Source organism: Ranitomeya imitator, chromosome 5 (assembly GCF_032444005.1).
Source record: "Ranitomeya imitator isolate aRanImi1 chromosome 5, aRanImi1.pri, whole genome shotgun sequence".
Lineage (NCBI taxonomy): Eukaryota > Metazoa > Chordata > Amphibia > Anura > Dendrobatidae > Ranitomeya > Ranitomeya imitator.
In genome coordinates this window covers 624,912,678-624,936,023 of record NC_091286.1, presented here as the reverse complement: position 1 = coordinate 624,936,023, position 23,346 = coordinate 624,912,678, and the positions used below count along the sequence as shown (strand labels likewise).

Sequence of the window (23,346 nt, the reverse complement as noted above, 5' to 3'; positions counted from 1 at the left end):
TCCCTAACTAAGGGGGTAATGAAGGGGGGTTTGATTTACTTTTATTGCGGGTTTTTTAGCGGATTTTTATGATTGGCAGCCGTCACTCACTGAAAGACGCTTTTTATTGCAAAAAATATTTTTTGCGTTACCACATTTTGAGAGCTATAATTTTTCCATATTTGAGTCCACAGAGTCATGTGAGGTCTTGTTTTTTGCGGGACGAGTTGACGTTTTTATTGGTAACACATTCGGGCACATGACATTTTTTGATCGCTTTTTATTCCGATTTTTGTGAGGCAGAATTAGCAAAAACCAGCTATTCATGAATTTCTTTTGGGGGAGGCGTTTATACCGTTCCGCGTTTGGTAAAATTGATAAAGGAGTTTTATTCTTCGGGTCAGTACGATTACAGCGATACCTCATTTATATCTTTTTTTTATGTTTTGGCGCTTTTATATGATAAAAACTATTTTATAGAAAAAATAATTATTTTTGCATCGCTTTATTCTGAGGACTATAACTTTTTTATTTTTTTGCTGATGTTGCTGTATAGCGGCTTGTTTTTTGCGGGACAAGATGTCGCTTTTAGCGGTACCATGGTTATTTATATCTGTCTTTTTGATCGCGTGTTGTTCCACTTTTTGTTCGGCGGTATGATAATAAAGCGTTGTTTTTTGCCTCGTTTTTTTTTTTTTTTCTTACGGTGTTTACTGAAGGGGTTAACTAGTGGGCCAGTTTTATAGGTCGGGTCGTTACGGACACGGCGATACTAAATATGTGTACTTTTATTGTTTTGTTTTTTTTATTTAGATAAAGAAATGTATTTATGGGAATAATATATATTTTTTTCTCATTATTTAGGATTTTTTTTTTTATTTTTTTTACACACTTGTAAAAAATTTTTTTTACTTTTTTACTTTGTCCCAAGGGGGTTTGCACAGCACTCTGACAGATCACCGATCTGTCTCAGAGCGCTGCAGCGTTACCAAGTGCCTGCTCTGAGCAGGCACTTGGTAAGCCACCTCCCTCCCTGCAGGACCCGGATCCGCGGCCATCTTGGATCCGGGACTTGCTGCAGGAGGGAGGTACGGAGACCCCCGTAGCAACACGATCACATCGCGTTGCTGCGGGGGTCTCAGGGAAGCCCGCAGGGAGCCCCCTCCCTGCGCGATGCTTCCATGCACCGCCAGCACATCGCGATCATGTTTGATCGCGGTGTGCCGGGGGTTAATGTGCCGGGGGCGGTCCGTGACCGCTCCTGGCACATAGTGCCGGGTGTCAGCTGCGATAAGCAGCTGACACCTGGCCGCGATCGGCCGCGCTCCCCCCGTGAGCGCGGCCGATCGCCTATGACATACTATTCCGTCCTTGGGAAGTAAAGCCCACCCCACATGGACGGAATAGTACATCTGATGGCAGAAAGGGGTTAAAAACATATATATTTTTTTACTTATGGCATGCTTCAATAGTCTTCATGGGAAACTAGAAGCTGCCATAGCCCGATCAGCTCTGCTACATACAGGCGATGGTTATATCTCCTCTATGAAGTTGAATTACTCACTTGCTATGAGCGCCAACCACTGGGTGGCACTCACAGCAATCCGGCAGTGACAACCATAGAGGTCTCCAGGAGACCTCTGGTTGTCATGCCAATGAACCGGTGACTCGCGATCACATGACGTGGGTCACCGGTGGGCAGATTTCTGGCCTGATGGTTGGAAGCGCCAGTTAAATGCCGCTGTCAGCGTTTGACAGTGGCATTTAACAGGTTAATAACCGCGGGTGGATCGCAATTCCACCTGTGGCTATTCTGGGCACATGTCTGCTATTCAAAACAGATGACATATACCGAGAAAGATGTGGGCTGACTGCCGGAGCCCACATCAAAGGGAGGGAGTCCGACATCGGTTTACTATTACGCCCGATGTCAGAAAGGGGTTAAAGAAAGGGTCCAGGAGGACTTACATTGTTATTGGATGGGGAATGTTATTAAAGAAAGTGATCATGATAGGGGGACATTATGTATTATTACAGGATAGGGTATGTAGTTAAAAGGACCCCAGGATTACAGGATGGAGGACAATACTAAAGAAAGGGACCATGACAGGAGGACATTATTACAGAATGGGAGGAATAATTAACTAAAAGGGCAAGGATAGGGGCATTATTAAATAAAGGGACCAGGATTGGCTGCATAATTTAAAAAAATGACCAGGAGGGGGACATTATTAAAAAAAACAGGTACCATTATAGGGAGACATCATTGCAGAATGGAGGATATTATTTAAAGACAGTAACCAGGATGGGAGAAATTAATAAAGGGGCCAGGAGGGGGGACATTATTAAAGAAAGGGTCCAGAAGGGGGGACACTAAAATGTAAGGGGGTTACCTTCTCTGCTCCATGCCTGGAACCATTTAGCTGTGCAGCAGGTTTCCCTGGGGGCAGACATAGAGACCGGGACAGGAAGGAAGCCGGGCTGAGGGAGAGAAAGGGCGCGATTTCCAGAACTAGAGGAGCGTGTACTGCACATAGAGCAGGCGTGCAGCAGACAGAGCAGGGGATACAGCGGCCAGAACAGCACGCAGCTGCACTCCGGGAAGAGAGAGAGAGCTCCCGGTCGGAGGACTGATACAGGGAGATTGTCCAGAAAGACTGCATCTTGTGAGTACGTGAAAGTGAACTCTGCTGTGACTGGAGAGGTGTGCCCTGACACCCGTGCAGAGACAGTGACCCGTGCAGAGACAGTGGCCCCTAGTACCCACGGTATTAGTGCAGAGCCCCTGATTCCTGTTGGGAGACCCAAAAATAGACTGAGAATCGTTCTCCCGAGATAGGCTGCACAGTTGAAGCAAAAGACTCAGAGCACAGGGGACCCCGTTTGCCTAGCATCCCCTCTGCTTACACAGTAACCTCTTAAACCCCAGGTTGCGAGTTCCTAGAGACTACCACAGGGTGGCGCTCACAGCTAGTCGGCATCAGTAACCATAGAGGTCTCAAGGACCTCTATGGTTAATATCCTGACGCATTGCTGACCCCTGATCATGTGACGGGGGTCGGCGATGCGCTCATTTCCGGCCGCGCGGCCGGAAGCTGCAGTTAAATGCCGCTGTCAGCGTTTGACAGCGCCATTTAACAGGTTAATAGCGGCAGGTGAATCGCAATTCCACCTGCCGCTATTGCACGCACATGTCAGCTGTACATAACAACCGACATGTCGCGACTTTGATGTGGGTCAGAGCCGGAGCCCACATCAAAGGGGGAGACACGACATGTGCCGTACTAGTAAGGGGCATATCATGAAGGGGTTAAAAAAAGGGACCTGAAAGGGGGACATTATTAAAGGACGAGGACATTATTATTAAATGGGACAAGGATGGGAGACATAATTAAAAAAAAGAGCAAGTGATTGGGGACACTATTAAAGAAAGGTGCCTGAAAATCCACATCATGCAGAATTGTGCATTACTAATTATATACAATGAGTACGGAAAGTATTCAGACCACTTTAAGTTTTTCACTCTTTGTTTCACTGCAACCATTTGGTAAATTCACGGTAGACCACATAATTACTAGAGAACCTTGGAGAATGGCAGATCCCCAAATAAAGGTGTGAAAAACTTGTTGCATCATTCCCAAGCAGACTCATGGCTGTACTAGCTCAAAAGGTTCTACTCAATACCGAGCAAAGAGTCTGAATACTTATTACCACGTGATATTTCAGTTTTTCTTTTTTAATAAATTTGCAAAAATTACTACATTTCTGTTTTTTTCAGTCAAGATGGGATACGGAGTGTATATTAATGTGAAAAATGAACTTTTTTGAATTTACCAAATGGCTGCAATGAAACAAATAGTAAAAAATGTAAAGGTGTCTGAATACTTTCCGTACCCACTGTAGAACAAAAGTGTTATTTATCTAAGATATTTGCAAAAAATACTTTAAAAATAAAGATGAGCAGACCCGTGGATATTCAGGTTCGACTAAACTAGAGTTAAAAGTTTGGTTCGGTATCCAACCAATCTTGGAAGCAGGTTCAGGTTCGCCCATCCCTATTAGGGAGGAGTCATCCCACAGTTTGTGTTTTTTTTTAAAGGGAACTGACTTAAAATAACATAAAATAAGCTCAAAATAATCTAACAAGCCACAACCAGGGAGCGGAGGTCAAACTGGCGGAGGAGAAAGTTTTGCCACATTTCAGCTATCCTAACCCTGCCTTCCGAGTTGGTGGCTGTGCCACAGCTGTGTTGGTGACTTCTTCCTTCACCTCTGCCTTGTTCTTCCACTTAGCCCCTGCTTTCAGGTGGGAAACCCATAAGTGATGGTTGTAATTATAGTATGTTGTCCTTGTAGCGTAAATCCAGCAGGGTGGCCACCCAGTAATCTGCACTGGTAACAACATGGGCAACTAGTTGGTCATTGCACAGGCACAGCAGCATATATTGCCTCATGTGTGCCAGGCTGCCCAAAGGCAATGACAAGCTTTCCTTGGTGGGAGGTGTATCGTCTGGGTCCTCTGTATTTTCCCAGCCATCCTCCAGTAATTCCCTTGAGCTGCTATGAGTACCACTCTGCTGTGAACACGGTTGTTCCTCTTCCTCATCATCATACTTCCAAACTGTCCCCTTGCTGCACAGTTGGGTACCTGGCCGCTGTTGGGAAAGTAAATCCCCCTCCAAGCCATGCATGAATGAAAGGCATGAAAACAATGTGAATTGGCTCTGCTCCTCCTGTTCCTCTTTCTTCTGCACCACAACCTCATCCACCACAGCCTGAATTGTTTTTTTCCAGCAGGCATATAAGTGGTATAGTAAAGCTGATGATGGTGGGGAAGACACAAGGGTCAATGGGTGCTCTAGTCCTTTGGCCTGGCTGTCTTTAGAAAGACCACCTGGACCAGAGCTCAACCCACTGAACACCCATACTCCTTTTCTGTGGACATAATACTACTTAAATAATGCAGGATGAGAGTAACAAATTATGGCGATACTTTATTTGATCACCAATCTCACGAGTCTCATCCTTCTGCTGGCTCGTCTGGAATTAGAACATCTGTGTGTCACAATCCATGTTTGGATCTGTGGCAGATCTGGTTTCCCTCTGATTAAAACCTTTTTCCTTTCAGGTCATCGGGGGTTAATGCAGTTTTCTCCCGGTGGCCGCTGGTGTAGTTACATTGCTGCATAGTCTGCTGATACAGGTAGTGACCACTCCCACCATCCTTCAAAAGGTTACCTGATGCATCAGCTGACTGTTGGTTATACAAGTCCTTTTGGAGACCAACCTGGCCGGAGAAGGAGCTTGTTGAGTGCTGTTGTTCTTCAGCTGAATTCTTATCTGGTGCCTTACTCTGCTGTGCGGTGCATTGCAGCAGAGAAAGCTAATTGTGGTGTTTTTGTTTTTTTGTCCCTTTGTTGTCTGTATCTTCCCCAGTGTTGTAATAGTACAGCGGTGAGACCAGTGCTCTCACCTGCCAATTCCCTACTTAGGGATAGGTGTATGGCAAGCGAGGGCTTATGTATCCTGCTCGGCGACAGGTTGAAAAAACTTGTATAGGGACGTCAGGGAGATAAGGGCACATCCTTAGGAGAATGCAGGAGGTGTCCATTTCCCCATTCCCTATCGCAGGACCCACCATTGTAATTGTGTCCCCGGTGTACCCTTGTGTGTTTTGCTGTTTGGTAACCATCCATTCGTCAGGTCGTGTCACGCTAAGACAGACTTCGGGGCTTCCAGGGCCAACTACCCCAACCAGTAGCATCCTGCTTTTGGCGGGCACCCACAGAGAGGAGGTAGCGACAAGCTTAGGAAGCTGACAGAGTACACATACAGAGGTATGTGGCCAGGTGACGTGATTGTCCAAACCTGATTTCTTCAAAAATTTCCATGGGTTCAGTGATTGGCAGTGGATCAAATCTGTATTCCTCTGTTTGGATCCATAGTACCTTGGCTGCTGTCCTCTAGAGTCTCTCTGTAGAAGGAGAGAGATGCTTTTTATACCCACAGCTGTCCTTCATGGCATTACCCACTGGTTTGGGGTGAGGTGGGAGGAGGTCATCTCTCATAGCTCGCATGTTCAATGAACAGCGAACTGCATGGACTAATATAATAGGTAGTCATCAGACATTCACCAAATTACAAACATCGGTTGTTCAATTAACTTGTGCCTTGGTCCCTCAAGGATATCAGAACAATATGCTCTAGGAGCTGATATAATAGGCAATCAGCAACCATTCAGCAAATCAACAAACATCAATTCAACCTAGAACAAAATTCAACATTCAGGCTCATATGAACAATGGCTTATGTTTGACGCTAGTCACTACTCACGGACAGACACTTAGGCAGAAAAGTCAAACGTTCCAGAGTCAATATCAAGTGAGCACGTAGATAATCAAGGGAAAAGACAAAGGAAAAGACAAAGGGGTAAGTCCGGTCACAGTCCAGGGTCAATAACAAGAGATAACGGATCAAAGCCACCAAAGGACAAGAGAAAGGCATAGTCAGAACATGGTCTAAAGGGTCAAGCAGCAGAAGTTCAGAACTCAGAACAACAGAATTAGGCTAGCCCTCACCAGGAAGCACAAACTACATCTGGCAAGGATCAGGGGCAGACAGCTCAGTTAAATAGCTTGGGCAATCTCCAGAACACTGAACACCTGGAGAAAGTCCTGCACCTCCCAGTCACAGATTGTACAGCTGAGCTGTCAATGAAAGCACTGATAACTCAGAAAGCCCATCACAGGATTGGACAGCTAAGCTGTCAATCAAAACACTGACAACTCAGCAAGACACAGTTTCCATAGTAGCAATCACTAACTGAGCGGTGGAATCGTGACATTATGTATCTTGCTCTACTGAATAATATGTCTGGCATAATTCAGAATAAACATTGTCACATTCCTCTCCTTTCATAATTAGCCAAACGTAATAGGCTTCCAATCATCCTTCTTACTTGTCGGGGACAGTCCATCAGAATTTCTTTCAGCACAGACATGAATGTATGGTTTCACCCTCATTAGAACTAAACTTTGTGTCCTACAGTTTACTCAAAGCATATTCCATGTCTTCCTTGTGAATAAACTCCATAATCCTCATTCCGTTCTTGGGTACATCAGCATACCAAACATCTCTAGCTTCTATCATATGATCTTTCAGATACTGCCAACTTCCTGATGGAGGAAGCCCTGAGACGAGGACTCTGTATTGAGTTTGCCGGTATGGATTCCTTTCTCCTACAGGGTGTTCCATTTCCTCCCCCTGGTCCCTGGCTTGACCTGGGAAACTCCACACGTAATTAACAAGAAACAAACTCATATCAGTTGCACCCCCACACGGTGTCCTCCGCATCCCGTGAATCCTGTAAACTGATAAAGGCGACCAGTGTGGCATTGCTTCCCCTGCGATTCTTCAGCTTGATGGTACTGATCCACCATTACGGATGGAACAAATCCTTCAGCTACTTCTCCTTTGAGGCTCAGGGTCCCAATGTGACCAACAACTCTTGGATTCGGGCTGCTTGGGATTGGGTATTTGATTCCACACTGCCACTGGATCATTGATTTGGCAGGCAGTTCAATTCCTCTTGGTCAAACTCTTGGTCTTCCTCAATGTTCTGGGCATCACAAAGGACAAATTCCTGGATCAAATCCGTTCGATTGTCGGTGTCTCAGTATTCGATCTATTGAAGGTGGCACAACTCATGTAGTTGCCGTTTCCTTTTGAGGCTGTATATTCACTCCTGTTCTTTTCTCAAGGCCCAGCTGTGGGGTTGGACATGGTGGCGTCCAAAACCTGCTGTGTATTCCTCATATATGGTCTGATGGGTCTGTCTATCTGCCTCCCTGGTTGTGTAGCCCTTGGCCAGTGTCTACGAACACCAACCCCCTGCAGCACCCCTGGATCCAACAGGCTGAGTATTATCCCACTGCTGCCACCAAGTGTGAAGACACATGAGTCAGTGGGTGCTCTCATCCGCTGGCCTTACTTTCTCCACATGGACGAGGACTCATCCCACTGAACACCTGTACTCCTTTCCCGTGACCAGAATATTACATAGGCAACACAGAGTGAGGGTAACACAGTGTGGCGATACTCTATTGGATCACCAACAGACAATAACATATAATACAGTCCCACTAAAGACAGAAGATGGTGCAAATGACAGTCTCACCCTTCCGGTGGCTCACTAGGAATTAGAACTATGACTTCAGAGCTTCCAGGGCCAACTACCCCAACAAGTCAAGTAGCACCATGCTTTTGGTGGCACCCACAGAGAGGAGGTAGCGACAAGCTTAGGAAGCTGACAGAGTACATTGAGGTATGTGGCCAGGAGACCCTATTGTCCCAACCTACTTTTTCCTAACATCTCCAATGATTCAGTGATGGCCAGAGGATCAAATATGTATTCCTCCGGTTAGAAACTTGGTTGCTGTCGTCTAGAGTCTCTCTCTGTAGAAGGAGAGAGGTACCCTTTTTTTCCTACAGCTGTCCTTCAGGGCATTATCCACAGGTTTGGCGAGAGGTGGGAGGAAGTCATCTCTCATAGTTCCAGTGTCCATCATCCTTTTGCAAACACACAAAACGGGAGGCGAGGAAACATCACACAAATGGAACAGATCCCGTCCACTTTACTGCAGTCGTAATGCGAGCTAGAAGTGCACTAGGTTCTTATGGCAAATTTCAGCAGATGCTCCCCCTCATGTTTAAAAGTAGAAAAACTTTTTTTTTTCAAATTTTCACATTTTATACTATTAAAAATGTATTTTTTTGATTAAAACATAAATACTTTACATTTTTAGTTTTTTGTTAAGGCACCTTCCCTTTAAGTTAATCATTTTCACTAGTGACCACCCTATTGATCCCATAGTACACCAGAAGGGTCCTTAATAATTCAAATTTAACTTTTTTCTATGTAAAATAGACTTTAGTATAAAGTACTGTATATAAGAGCTATTTGTTAAAAAATACATTTAGGCCGGGGTCACACTTGCAAGTTCAATGCGAGAAGCTCGCGCAAGTCTCTCGAATCAAGTCCCGTCACTCGGGACCAGAGCATTTAGCTGCATAGAAATACACGCAGCCGCACGCTCCGGTCCCGTGTGCCGGCGGCAGTGCTGAAACTTGATGCAAGTTTCTCACATTGAACTCGCAAGTTCTGGCCTTAAGCAGATTATCCTATGAAAAACTTCTTCTTACTGATTCTCCAATTTGTAAAACCTATTTAGGTAATTTTTATTTAATATAAGGAGTCCTTTGTTCAGAATCCTCAACTCTCGGGCAAAGTTTAAGTGGTTAAAATGAGGGTCCCTCTCTGGAGGACCTGTACTTTATGACACAGAAAGCCCAATGATGTGAATGGATGTGTGTGTGTGTGTGTGGGGGGTTGAGCCTAGAATGTATGGGCTCCTGGTGGTATATATTAGTGAAGACACTAGATTGTATGGGCTCTTTGTATACACATAAGTCTACATGTATGTATGTGTTCTATGTATCCATGTGTCTGTATGTATGTGCTCTATGTATACATTTCTCTGTCCGTATGTATGTGCCCTGTGTATACATGCGTTTGTCCATATGTATGAACTCTTATCATTTATGTCTCTGTATATACTGTAAGTGCTCTATGTATACATGTGCCTGTTCTTATTGCAGCAATGCTACTCGATTTGAGGTATAACAGGAACCGTTTCTATTTAAAACTTTGGCTGGTTTATTTCACACCTAATAAACCACATGACAGCAAAACTCAAATACAGCTTTTGTCGAGCAAAAAGTGAAACATAAAGTAAATAGTCCATATAATAGTGCATGTTCATTAGAGTCCAGCTTCCTAGTCCTTTAGCAAAGGCACACAATCCTGGAGGTCTTCAAACCTTTCCACAATTACATCTGTGCGACAAACAGGCCTCATTTTAGAATATGAACCACACCCAGGTGTGGAGATATGGTGAGCAGCTATCTTTCCTAACTCTTCAGCGGCTCCCAATCAACCTGTCATGGCCGATGAATCCCTCATAGTACTATGTGTACTAGAGAATTACTCCAGGTTTATATCAGGAGTACATGTGATACATATCTCCCATCCACTATGTGTTCGGCAGCCACTTTACATACCTCACTCCCTGCCTAAAGCCGTGGGGCTATGTACCTTCTACCACTAGGCATGGGATTCTCGAGAGAGCATCAGCATTACCACGTAACTTCCCGGCTCTATGTTCCACATGGCAGTAGAAATCTTGCAGGGCTAGAAACAAGCAGGTAACAAGAGTATTTTTACCCTCTTTTCTCCCTTATCCACCTGAGTGGAGCATGGTCTGACACTAATTTAAATTTTCGCCCTAAGAGATAGTATCGTAATGTACCCACCGCCAAGTTTATCGCCAAGCATTCATCTTCTACAATGGAATAACTTTTCTCACATGCTGACCGCTTCTCAAAGGACCTTTCCTAATCTGACTTCTGTGCCTTTCGTTTGGAATAACATTGCCTTCTTAAAGTCAGGGGGTACAAGGACCAGCTGCAGAGCGCTACTTTCAGTTCTTGAAAGGATGCCTCTGTCTCCGAAGTCCATTTGGCCATAACTGATTTTGTCCCCTTAAGGAGGTTGGTCAGGGGTGCTTCTGGAGCGCCCCCAGACGCAGGGCCACGGGTTACTCGGTACCGGTCCTCTCTGGCTCAGTTCTGGGGATGTCACGGTGGCTGGACCCGGTCCGTGACCCTGCTAAGGGGCGCCCAATAAAAGGTGATACAAGTCTGTCAAGGTTTCGTGACGCCACCTTGTGGTATTCGGTCAGGGCGACCGACGCTGCTTGGGGTCCACTGGGGTGATGTGATGGCAGCTAGATAGTGAACCTTCCCACAGGTGAAGTATGTCCCCAGGGCTTCCCAGTAATGTGGATGGTGATGGTGTGAGGTGCAGACAATAAGGAGGACACAAAGTTGCAGTCTCTTTACCTCTTTACTGGTGACTTCAGAATCCTCAATCCAGAGCACAGTTCACAGGGCTGTCTGAGACCGGCCGGTCCGAAGGCACATCCAGAGTTCCCTTTGCAGGTGGAAATCGTTGCCTACCACTAGCGCCTGTGTGTTGTAATGCTTCCCTGCTGAGCATTCGGGATAGTCCTCACAACTTCTGTTCTCGTTCTTTCTATTCTCCGTCCCCCACGTTGTTTATGGCTAGTTTGACGGGTAGGCTCGGAGCTCTTCCGGGACCCTAGAGACGCCCCTCTCCATGGTTGCCCCCTATGTCTGCTTAGGTGATGTAAGGTAGACAGCCAACCTATAATTAACTGTCCTGCGGTATTTGACGTAAGGCATAAAGTCAGTTACTTCCTCGGTGTTCCGGGCACTGGCTACGCGCCTCAGTAGGATGTTGCCGTTCTCGGGGCACGACTCCTACTGGCTCTCCTTTGTGCTTGATCTCGTTTCTCACTGTCCACAATATCCTTCGCTTCGTGTCCTTTCTAAGGATACCGCCGCAAGGTAGTGCCGGCGCGGTTCCATTTCGTTCTGTTCTTGTCGCTAAGTCTCTGCCAGGTTCCCACGCCTGACAGGGACTCCCCTGAAGTCTCCCCCACAACACCCCCTGCCACGGGATGTTGCCTGGGCAAAACCCAGTCAGCTTCTGATCTAACTTCCTATCCAACCCCTAGTTTTACCAGTGTGAGGAGTGGCCTAATAAATAAAACCTTTTGCTCCCCCTAGTGGCCGGAGTGTGAAGTGTAATGTGTGCTGGTGATACCTAGTCAGGTGAACTCCTTTAGTGCCATCAGACATACCATCACTCCCCTTAGTGGCAGAGCGACATTACTGCAACGACCAGGTCTCGGGGCCCTGCACTTCCATGATGCCAAAGTTTGGGATGAGCCTCCTGTAGTACCCCACAATTCCCAGAAAGGCCATAACTTGTTTCTTTGAGAAGGGTTTCATCCAGCTCTGGATTGCATCCACTTTAGTGATCTGGGGTTTAATTTTGCCTCCACCTACTATATATCCAAATCCAAGATATTTGGCCTCCTATTTCCCCATGACACATTTTTGGGGTTTTAAAGAAAACCCCGCCTTCCTGAGAGCATAGAACACCACCTGGACCTTTTCCAGATGAGTTCCCCAATCTTAGCTGAACATTACAATATTATCCATGTATGCTGTGACATAGTTCTTATGTTGTGCAAGCAGGGCCGCCATCAGGGCATTACTGCCCTTAGGCTTGGTTTACATTGCGCTATGGCTCTACGTTTAACGGACTACGTTACACCGCGGAATAACGCGGTGTAACGTAGTCTGTTAACGCCGCCATAGACTACAATGTCGGACGCATCTCTAGCGCACGCCCACACTGGGCGTGCGCTAGCGATGTGCCGTCATTTGAGTGACGGACCCAAGACGCGGGCTGCAGCATTTCTGGGTCCGTCACTACTAGTGCAGATGGAGCTAGCAGAAGCTCCATCTGCGCTAGCGCTGTGCAAGCGCCGGCACTTGCGTTAGTGCAGTCCGTTTAACGGATATGTTGAATGGACTGCACTAACGTAGTGTGAACCTAGCCTTACTGCTGTATAGGGCCCGGTCAGCAGCAGTACACAGAGGGGTCCGCAGATCCGGGGCCCCACTGTTGTGCTTCTGCTGATCGGGCCACATCGTGCACTAAAATAGTGTGCACTGCGGCGCACACTAGGAGCCTTTTTGGAGTTGTCCACGGCCGTCTTACCTAGTCGGCTGCGCAGCTCCTGCTTGGCTGTAGCTAGAATGTATGGGCTCCCTGCAGGTCCTGACTACAGCCCATACATTCTAGCAATCTCAGTAGTGAATGTGCTAGAATGTATGGGCTCCCTGCAGGTCCTGAGTCTGACTATAGCCCATACATTGTAGCAATCTCAGTAGTGAATGTGCTAGAAGCTGTTATAATTATATATATATATATATATATATATATATATATATATATATATATATATATCTATAATATAACGCTGGGAGCGTCACTCTGTCCGAAGCCTTTATAGACTGCGCAAGCGCCGGCGCAGTCTGGGCCTCACAGAGTGACGCTCCCAGGAGATCGCGGTATGCGTAAACACTGAACGCACACCGCGATCTCCAACAGAGAAGAAGGGACCGCCAGGAGGGTATCGGCTATATTCACCTGTCCCCGTTCCACCGCTGCGCGCCGCCATCTTCCCGGTCCTCGGCCTGTGACCTTCAGTTCAGAGGGCGCAATGACGCGCTTAATGCGCGCCGGCGCCGCCCTCTGACTGACCAGTCACAGCCAGAGGACCAGGAAGATGGCGGCGCACAGCAGTGGAACGGGGCCAGGTGAATATAGTAAGTGCTGGGGGGCCTGAACTGGCGGCAATACTGGCACCTGACCCCCACAGTGCGCCGGTGTCCCCGCCTACTCAGGCCCCCCAGCACTCGGCGCCCAGCGACCATAGGTGAGTGTGGTATTTTTCTTTTTTATATATTGCAGCAGCATACGGGGCATATACAATGGAGCATCTTATGGGGCCATAAACCATAATGGAGCATCTTATGAGGCCATAAACCATAATGGAGCAGTGTACGTTGGCATATAGTATGGAGCATCTTATGGGGCCATAAACCATAATGGGGCAGTGTACGGGGGCATATAGTATGGAGCATCTTATGGGGGCCATAAACCTTTATGGAACAGCGTACGGGGCATACACTATGGAGCATCTTATGGGGTTCATAAACCATAATGGAGCAGTGTACGGGGGCATATACCATGGAGCATCTTATGGGGGCCATAAACCTTTATGGAACAGCGTACAGGGCATACACTATGAAGCATCTTATGGGGGCCATTAACCATAATGGAGCAGTGTATGGGGCATATACTATGGAGCATCTTATGGGGGCCATAAACCATAATGGAGCAGTGTACGGGGGCATACACTATGGAGCATCTTATGGGGGCCATAAACCATAATGGAGCAGTGTACGGAGGCATACACTATGGAGCATCTTATGGGGGCCATAAACCATAATGGAGCAATGTACGGGGCATATACTACGGAGCATCTTATGGGGGCCATAAACCTTTAACCTCTCCAACACATGAAGATGGAAACTCCCTTGACTTGGTCTTCTCCCGTCTTTGCTCAGTGGATGAAGTGAAGGAAGAAAGTAAAGGAACTGGATGCACAGGTAGTTTTTTCTTCTATCCTTCCAGTAGACGGGCATGGCACCAGGAGATGGAACAGGATCCTTGATGCGAACAACTGGCTAAGACGATGGTGCAGACAACAAGGATTCGGATTCCTGGACCACGGTGTGAATTACTTGTACGATGGACTCCTCGCCAGAGACGGACTACACCTCAACAAACCTGGGAAACACACATTCGCCAGAAGACTCGCTACACTCATCAGGAGGGCGTTAAACTAGAAGAAGAGGGGACGGGAAGAAAAACATTAGACTCGAACAAAGAAGACCCAGGAAAACATACTCAGAAGGGAGGTAAGAACATTTCTAAAACAATCCACAGCGAGGAGATTGGAACAAAACAAAATCCTCTAAACTGCATGCTCGCAAACACCAGAAGCCTGACAAACAAGATGGAAGAACTAGAAGCAGAAATATCTACAGGTAACTTTGACATAGTGGGAATAACCGAGACATGGTTAGATGAAAGCTATGACTGGGCAGTTAACTTACAGGGTTACAGTCTGTTTAGAAAGGATCGTAAAAATCGGAGAGGAGGAGGGGTTTGTCTCTATGTAAAGTCTTGTCTAAAGTCCACTTTAAGGGAGGATATTATCGAAGGAAATGAGGATGTCGAGTCCATATGGGTCGAAATTCATGGAGAGAAAAATGGTAACAAAATTCTCATTGGGGTCTGTTACAAACCCCCAAATATAACAGAAACCATGGAAAGTCTACTTCTAAAGCAGATAGATGAAGCTGCAACCCATAATGAGGTCCTGGTTATGGGGGACTTTAACTACCCGGATATTAACTGGGAAACAGAAACCTGTGAAACCCATAAAGGCAACAGGTTTCTGCTAATAACCAAAAAAAATTATCTTTCACAATTGGTGCAGAATCCAACCAGAGGAGCAGCACTTTTAGACCTAATACTATCTAATAGACCTGACAGAATAACAAATCTGCAGGTGGTCGGGCATCTAGGAAATAGCGACCACAATATTGTACAGTTTCACCTGTCTTTCACTAGGGGGACTTGTCAGGGAGTCACAAAAACACTGAACTTTAGGAAGGCAAAGTTTGACCAGCTTAGAGATGCCCTTAATCTGGTAGACTGGGACAATATCCTCAGAAATAAGAATACAGATAATAAATGGGAAATGTTTAAGAACATCCTAAATAGGTACTGTAAGCGGTTTATACCTTGTGGGAATAAAAGGACTAGAAATAGGAAAAACCCAATGTGGCTAAACAAAGAAGTAAGACAGGCAATTAACAGTAAAAAGAAAGCATTTGCACTACTAAAGCAGGATGGCACCATTGAAGCTCTAAAAAACTATAGGGAGAAAAATACTTTATCTAAAAAACTAATTAAAGCTGCCAAAAAGGAAACAGAGAAGCACATTGCTAAGGAGAGTAAAACTAATCCCAAACTGTTCTTCAACTATATCAATAGTAAAAGAATAAAAACTGAAAATGTAGGCCCCTTAAAAAATAGTGAGGAAAGAATGGTTGTAGATGACGAGGAAAAAGCTAACATATTAAACACCTTCTTCTCCACGGTATTCACGGTGGAAAAGGAAATGCTAGGTGAAATCCCAAGAAACAATGAAAACCCTATATTGAGGGTCACCAATCTAACCCAAGAAGAGGTGCGAAACAGGCTAAATTAGATTAAAATAGATAAATCTCCGGGTCCGGATGGCATACATCCACGAGTACTAAGAGAACTAAGTAATGTAATAGATAAACCATTATTTCTTATTTTTAGGGACTCTATAGCGACGGGGTCTGTTCCGCAGGACTGGCGCATAGCAAATGTGGTGCCAATATTCAAAAAGGGCTCTAAAAGTGAACCTGGAAATTATAGGCCAGTAAGTCTAACCTCTATTGTTGGTAAAATATTTGAAGGGTTTCTGAGGGATGTTATTCTGGATTATCTCAATGAGAATAACTGTTTAACTCCATATCAGCATGGGTTTATGAGAAATCGCTCCTGTCAAACCAATCTAATCAGTTTTTATGAAGAGGTAAGCTATAGGCTGGACCACGGTGAGTCATTGGACGTGGTATATCTTGATTTTTCCAAAGCGTTTGATACCGTGCCGCACAAGAGGTTGGTACACAAAATGAGAATGCTTGGTCTGGGGGAAAATGTGTGTAAATGGGTTAGTAACTGGCTTAGTGATAGAAAGCAGAGGGTGGTTATAAATGGTATAGTCTCTAACTGGGTCGCTGTGACCAGTGGGGTACCGCAGGGGTCAGTATTGGGGCCTGTTCTCTTCAACATATTCATTAATGATCTGGTAGAAGGTTTACACAGTAAAATATTGATATTTGCAGATGATACAAAACTATGTAAAGCAGTTAATACAAGAGAAGATAGTATTCTGCTACAGATGGATCTGGATAAGTTGGAAACTTGGGCTGAAAGGTGGCAGATGAGGTTTAACAATGATAAATGTAAGGTTATACACATGGGAAGAAGGAATCAATATCACCATTACACACTGAATGGGAAACCACTGGATAAATCTGACAGGGAGAAGGACTTGGGGATCCTAGTTAATGATAAACTTACCTGGAGCAGCCAGTGCCAGGCAGCAGCTGTCAAGGCAAACAGGATCATGGGGTGCATTAAAAGAGGTCTGGATACACATGATGAGAGCATTATACTGCCTCTGTACAAATCCCTAGTTAGACCGCACATGGAGTACTGTGTCCAGTTTTGGGCACCGGTGCTCAGGAAGGATATAATGGAACTAGAGAGAGTACAAAGGAGGGCAACAAAATTAATAAAGGGGATGGGAGAACTACAATACCCAGATAGATTAGCGAAATTAGGATTATTTAGTCTAGAAAAAAGACGACTGAGGGGCGATCTAATAACCATGTATAAGTATATCAGGGGACAATACAAATATCTCGCTGAGGATCTGTTTATACCAAGGAAGGTGACGGGCACAAGGGGGCATTCTTTGCGTCTGGAGGAGAGAAGGTTTTTCCACCAACATAGAAGAGGATTCTTTACTGTTAGGGCAGTGAGAATCTGGAATTGCTTGCCTGAGGAGGTGGTGATGGCGAACTCAGTCGAAGGGTTCAAGAGAGGCCTGGATGCCTTCCTGGAGCAGAACAATATTGTATCATACAATTATTAGGTTCTGTAGAAGGACGTAGATCTGGGGGTTTATTATGATGGAATATAGGCTGAACTGGATGGACAAATGTCTTTTTTCGGCCTTACTAACTATGTTACTATGATTTCACAAACTCCCCTCTCCCGCTCTCTGACCACAACCTTCTTTCATTCTCTATCAAGAACTGCCATCCCGCTCAGGTCACCCCCACTTTCCACACTTATAGAAACATACAGGCCATTAACACCCAGAAACTTATGAAGAACTTGCAGTCCTCATTGGCCCCTATCTCCTCCATCTCATGTCCTGATTCTGCTCTGAAGCATTACAATGAAACCCTGCAAAGTGCTCTGGATGAAGCTGCTCCTCCTATACATAAAACAACTCGGCACAGACGGCAACAACCGTGGCACACGCTGCAAACACGTTTCCTGCAGCGGTGCTCCAGGTGCGCAGAACGTCTGTGGAGAAAATCTAATCTACCCGAAGATTTCATCCATTATAAGTTCATGCTAAAGACATACAATTCTGCCCTTCACCTCTCCAAACAAACCTACTTCAACACCCTCATCACCTCCCTGTCCAATAACCCTAAACGTCTCTTTGACACGTTCAAGTCCCTACTCAACCCAAGAGAGCAGGCCCCAACCACGGATCTCCGTGCTGACGATCTGGCCAATTACTTCAAAGAAAAAATTGACCACATTCGACAGGAAATCATCTCCCAATCTCTTCATACCATGCACTGTCCTCCCTCCCCCACTGCATCTAGTTCACTCTCTGACTTTGAAGCAGTTACAGAAGAAGAAGTAAGCAGGCTCCTTGCATCTTCTCGCCCGACCACTTGCACCAGTGACCCCATTCCGTCACATCTCCTCCAGTCCCTTTCCCCGGCTGTCACCTCTCACCTAACAAGAATATTCAACCTTTCCCTCACTTCCGGTATTTTTCCCTCCTCATTTAAGCATGCCATCATACATCCATTACTTAAAAAACCATCCCTCGATCAAAACTGTGCCGCTAATTATAGACCTGTCTCTAATCTTCCCTTCATCTCTAAACTCCTCGAACGCCTGGTCCACTCCCGTCTTACCCGCTATCTCTCAGATAACTCTCTTCTCGACCCTCTTCAATCTGGCTTCTGCTCTTTACACTCTACTGAAACTGCCCTCACTAAAGTCTCTAATGACCTACTAACAGCTAAATCTAATGGTCACTACTCCATGCTAATTCTCTTGGATCTCTCTGCAGCATTTGATACTGTGGATCATCAGCTCCTCCTCGCTATGCTCCGCTCCATCGGCCTCAAGGACACCATTCTCTCCTGGTTCTCCTCCTATCTCTCTGACCGATCCTTTACTGTATGTTTTGCTGGTTCCTCCTCCTCTCACCTTCCCCTTACTGTTGGGGTTCCTCAAGGATCAGTCCTAGGCCCCCTCCTCTTCTCGTTGTATACTGCCCCTATTGGACAAACAATCAGTAGATTTGGTTTCCAGTACCATCTCTATGCTGACGACACCCAATTATACACTTCTTCTCCTGATATCACACAGACCTTTTTAGAAAACACCAGTGATTGTCTTACCGCTGTCTCTAACATCATGTCCTCCCTCTATCTGAAACTAAACCTGTCAAAAACTGAACTCCTCGTGTTCTCTCCCTCTACTAACCTACCTTTGCCTGACATTGCCATCTCCGTGTGCGGTTCCACCATTACTCCAAAGCAACATGCCCGCTGCCTTGGGGTCATCCTTGATTCTGACCTTTCATTCACCCCCCACATCCGATCACTGGCTCGCTCTTCTTACCTGCATCTCAAAAACATTTCTAGAATTCGCCCTTTTCTTACTTTCGACTCTGCAAAAACTCTTACTGTTTCACTTATTCATTCTCGTCTGGACTATTGTAACTCTCTACTAATCGGCCTCCCTCTTACCAAACTTTCCCCGCTCCAATCTGTCCTGAATGCTGCTGCCAGGATCATATTCCTCACCAACCGTTACACCGTTGTCTCTACCTTGTGCCAGTCATTACACTGGCTACCCATCCACTCCAGAATCCAGTACAAAACTACTACCCTCATCCACAAAGCACTCCATGGCTCAGCACCACCCTACATCTCCTCTCTGGTCTCAGTCTACCACCCTACCCGTGCTGTTGTGAATTCTGTGGCTGAGTTCACTTCTGTGGTCACAAGTGGTATTGCAGTCTCTGGGCTTCCTCCCTCAGGTGTTTTGGTGAGCTCGTTGGCTGCCTTGCTATTTAGCTCCACCTGAGTCTGTCTTCCTTGCTCCTTGTCAATGTTCCAGTGTTGGATCTGAGCTACTGCATCTTTCCTTGGGCCTGCTGCTCTGCTAGATAAGTGCTTCTAGTTTGTTTTCTGTTTTTTCTGTCCAGCTTGCTATTAACTTTTGCTGGAAGCTCTGAGAAGCAAAGGGGTGCACCGCCGTGCTGTTAGTTCGGCACGGTGGGTCTTTTTGCCCCTTTGCGTGGTTTTCGTTTTAGGGTTTTTTGTAGACTGCATAGTTCTCTTTGCTATCCTCGCTCTGTCTAGAATATCGGGCCTCACTTTGCTGAATCTATTTCATTCCTACGTTTGTCTTTTCATCTTGCTAACAGTCATTATATGTGGGGGGCTGCCTATTCCTTTGGGGTATTTCTCTGAGGTAAGTCAGGCTTGTATTTCTATCTTCAGGCTAGTCAGCTCCTCAGGCGGTGCCGAGTTGCATAGGTAGTGATAGGCGCAATCCACTGCTGCTTATAGTTGTGTGAGGATAGATCAGGTACTGCAGTCTACAGAGATTCCACGTCTCAGAGCTCGTCCTATTGTTTTTGGTTATTGCCAGATCTCTGTATGTGCGCTGATTACTGCACGCTGTGTTGCCTGATTGCCAGCCATAACAGTACAAGGAGCCACACCAATGATTCCCAATAGAGGGAAAAAAGAAATCCTGACATCATTTTTTTTTCTTAGCTCTGTCTTCAGTCTTTTTTTTCCCCTAGACATTAGAGTGCTTCAGGACACAGCTGTGGACATGGATATTCAGGCTCTGTGCTCCTCAATGGATAATCTCGTTGTAAATGTACAAAAGATTCAAGATACTATTGATCAGAAATCGATGCTAGAACCAAGAATTCCGATTCCTGATTTGTTTTTTGGTGACAGAACTAAGTTCCTGAGCTTCAGAAATAATTGTAAGCTATTTTTGGCCTTGAAACCTCATTCTTCTGGTAATCCTATTCAACAGGTTTTGATTATTATTTCTTTTTTGCGCGGCGACCCACAGGACTGGGCGTTTTCTCTTGCACCAGGAGATTCTGCATTGAGTAATGTTGATGCATTTTTCCAGGCGCTGGGATTGCTTTACGATGAGCCTAATTCAGTGGATCAGGCTGAGAAAAATCTGCTGGCTTTATGCCAGGGTCAGGATGATGTAGAAGTATATTGTCAGAAATTTAGGAAGTGGTCAGTACTCACTCTGTGGAATGAATCTGCACTAGCGGCTTTGTTCAGAAAGGGTCTCTCTGAAGCTCTTAAGGATGTAATGGTGGGATTTCCTATGCCTGCTGGTTTGAATGAGTCTATGTCCTTGGCCATTCAGATCGGTCGTCGCTTGCGCGAGCGTAAATCTGTGCACCATCTGGCGGTATTGTCTGAGAGTAAACCTGAGCCTATGCAGTGCGACAGGACTATGACTAAAGTAGAACGGCAAGAACACAGACGTCTGAACAGACTGTGTTTCTATTGTGGTGATTCTACTCATGCTATTTCTAATTGTCCTAAACGCACTAGGCGGTTCGATAGCTCTGCCGTTATTGGTACTGTACAGTCCAAATTCCTTTTGTCCATTACCTTAATGTGCTCTTTGTCATCGTATTCTGTCATGGCGTTTGTGGATTCAGGCGCTGCCCTGAATCTGATGGATTTGGATTATGCTAAACGTTGTGGATTTTTCTTGGAGCCTTTGCGGTGTCCTATTCCGTTGAGAGGAATTGATGCTACACCTTTGGCCAAGAATAAGCCTCAGTACTGGGCCCAGCTGACCATGTGCATGGCTCCTGCACATCAGGAAGTTATTCGCTTTCTGGTACTGCATAATTTGCATGATGTGGTCGTGTTGGGGTTGCCATGGCTACAAACCCATAATCCAGTATTGGATTGGAACTCTATGTCGGTAACCAGCTGGGGTTGTCAGGGAGTACATGGTGATGTTCCATTTTTGTCTATTTCGTCATCCATTCCTTCTGACATCCCAGAGTTCTTGTCGGACTTTCAGGATGTATTTGAAGAGTCCAAGTCTGATGCCCTACCTCCGCATAGGAATTGTGATTGTGCTATCGATTTGATTCCTGGTAGTAAATTCTCTAAGGGTCGTTTATTTAATTTGTCCGTACCTGAACACACCGCTATGCGCAGTTATGTGAAGGAGTCCCTGGAGAAGGGACATATTCGCCCATCGTCGTCACCATTGGGAGCAGGGTTCTTTTTTGTAGCCAAGAAGGATGGTTCGCTAAGACCGTGTATTGATTACCGTCTTCTTAATAAGATCACTGTTAAGTTTCAGTATCAGTTGCCATTGATTTCTGACTTGTTTGCTCGGATTAAGGGGGCTAGTTGGTTTACTAAGATTGATCTTCGTGGTGCGTATAATCTGGTGAGAATCAGGCAGGGAGATGAATGGAAAACGGCATTTAATACGCCCGAGGGTCATTTTGAGTATCTGGTGATGCCGTTCGGACTTGCCAATGCTCCATCTGTTTTTCAGTCTTTTATGCATGACATTTTCCGTGAGTATCTGGATAAATTCTTGATTGTTTACTTGGATGACATTTTGATCTTCTCAGATGATTGGGAGTCTCATGTGAAGCAAGTCAGAATGGTTTTCCAGGTACTGCGTGCTAATTCCTTGTTTGTGAAGGGATCAAAGTGTCTCTTCGGTGTGCAGAAAGTTTCATTTTTGGGGTTCATCTTTTCCCCTTCTACTATCGAGATGGATCCGGTTAAGGTTCAGGCCATCCAGGATTGGACTCAGCCGACATCTCTAAAAAGTCTGCAGAAATTCCTGGGCTTTGCTAATTTTTATCGTCGCTTCATCTGTAATTTTTCTAGCATTTCCAGACCATTGACCGATTTGACCAAGAAGGGTGCTGATTTGGTTAATTGGTCTTCTGCTGCCGTGGAAGCTTTTCAGGAGTTGAAGCATCGTTTTTGCTGTGCCCCTGTGTTGTGTCAACCTGATGTTTCTCTTCCGTTCCAGGTCGAGGTTGATGCTTCTGAGATTGGTGCAGGGGCGGTTTTGTCACAGAGAGGTTCTGGTTGCTCAGTGTTCAAACCATGTGCTTTCTTTTCCAGGAAATTTTCTGCTGCTGAGCGTAATTATGATGTGGGCAACCGAGAGTTGCTGGCCATGAAGTGGGCATTCGAGGAGTGGCGTCATTGGCTTGAGGGTGCTAAGCATCGCGTGGTGGTTTTGACTGATCATAAGAACCTTACTTATCTTGAGTCTGCCAAGCGCTTGAATCCTAGACAGGCCCGTTGGTCGTTATTTTTTGCTCGTTTTGATTTTGTGATTTCATACCTTCCGGGCTCTAAAAATGTGAAGGCGGATGCTCTGTCTAGGAGTTTTGTGCCCGACTCTCCGGGGTTATCTGAGCCGGCGAGTATCCTCAAGGAAGGAGTCATTGTGTCTGCCATCTCCCCTGATTTGCGGAGAGTGTTGCAGAAATTTCAGGCTAATAAACCTGATCGTTGTCCGGCCGAGAAACTGTTCGTCCCTGATAGGTGGACTAGTAAAGTTATCTCTGAACTTCATTGTTCGGTGCTGGCCGGTCATCCAGGAATCTTTGGTACCAGGGAGTTGGTTGCTAGATCCTTCTGGTGGCCATCTCTGTCACGGGATGTGCGTGCTTTTGTGCAGTCCTGTGGAATTTGTGCTAGGGCTAAGCCCTGCTGTTCACGTGCCAGTGGGTTGCTTTTGCCCTTGCCGGTCCCGAAGAGGCCTTGGACACATATTTCGATGGATTTCATTTCTGACCTTCCCGTTTCTCAAAAAATGTCGGT

At 45.7% G+C, this 23,346-nt stretch overlaps 1 pseudogene; it reads right to left on the bottom strand.

Annotated features, from left to right (window-relative positions):
* Positions 1–6,966: 6,966 nt before the first annotated feature.
* Positions 6,967–8,543, bottom strand: LOC138637880 (serine/arginine-rich splicing factor 9 pseudogene; annotated as a pseudogene).
* Positions 8,544–23,346: the final 14,803 nt, after the last annotated feature.